The following is a 1091-nucleotide window of genomic DNA, read 5'->3' as shown; positions in this document are numbered from 1 at the left end:
TGTATAAATTTTGAAATAGATCGATACGTTTACCGTTAGCTACAATAATGTAAACTTTTGCAGCTAATGTTGATACAACTGAAATAGAAAACAAGTTACTTTTTGCATTTATAATAATAATATTAATTAAACAATTTGTGGTATATTTTAACTTTAACATTTTTTATTAAACATAACATTTTAGGCAAGTTACGTTTAGAAAATTTTTGACAGTACTTTTAACCATGTTTTTATTCAGACTGTTATTTGGATTCTATGAATATTAAAATTAAATCAATACATTCGTTAAAATTGAAAATATTTACTGTTAATTAAAATTGATTTTTACACATCTATAAAAGGTGGATCGAATATTTAATTTCATTTTATCAAGTTTTTATTTTATTTTTTAAATACATAGGTATACAGGGTGTTTCGGTTTAAAAGTTTCCTATAAACATGTATCGAAAAATTTTATATAAGGGAGCTACATCTCCTTAAAGGAGTACATCTTTTAATGGATTTTTTCCAATATTTCAGAAACCATTGTAAGATAAAATTACAAAATTTGATACAACTGATAACCTTTATACACCCAAACGAATTCAAAAATTAAAAGTCAAAATTTTTACACAGGGTCGTCCTAAACTGGAGAGGTTTTGGGTAAAAAGTACCTTAATTATTTTGGCTGTTGGTTCTTTCAGCCAAAAAATTTTAACATCTCTAGTTTTTCATAGATTTTTTCGACACAACATTCCGTTTTTTAAGGTAAAATCAGTTTTAAAATTCATATTAAAGATTAGCATTATAAAAATTAAAAATTAAATTTGTTTTACCCTTTAAAACGCCCGTTATTAAAAATTTTGACAACTGATCGTTGAATTCGTTCAGGTGTTTAAAGGTTATCAGCTGTACCAACTTTTGTAATTTCATCTATTCTGTAATAGTGGGAAAACCTTATTGAAAAACGCATTTCTTTTAGGGGGTGTAGCTCGCTTTCACAACATTTTTGATACATGTTCATAGGGAATTTTTGTCTTAAAGTAGTAAAACAAACAGACAGAAGAAAAGAATAAAATATTTAATAATAATTTTAATTGTCTTTCTTTTTA

The 1091-nt window shown here is 25.2% G+C and overlaps 1 protein-coding gene across 2 annotated transcripts in view; it reads right to left on the bottom strand.

Moving 5' to 3' along the window:
- Positions 1-1091, bottom strand: part of LOC123003801 (COP9 signalosome complex subunit 4) — a 6422-nt gene that overhangs the window by 2228 nt on the left and 3103 nt on the right. The gene's annotated exons all lie outside the window — the stretch shown is intronic.

Source organism: Tribolium madens, unplaced genomic scaffold (assembly GCF_015345945.1).
Source record: "Tribolium madens isolate multiple individuals breed KSU strain unplaced genomic scaffold, Tmad_KSU_1.1 Scaffold_1;HRSCAF=32;Tcas5.2_LG8, whole genome shotgun sequence".
Classification (NCBI taxonomy): Eukaryota; Metazoa; Arthropoda; class Insecta; order Coleoptera; family Tenebrionidae; genus Tribolium; species Tribolium madens.
The sequence above is the reverse complement of the archived record's forward strand: the minus strand, read 5'-3'. Positions and strand labels throughout refer to the sequence as shown.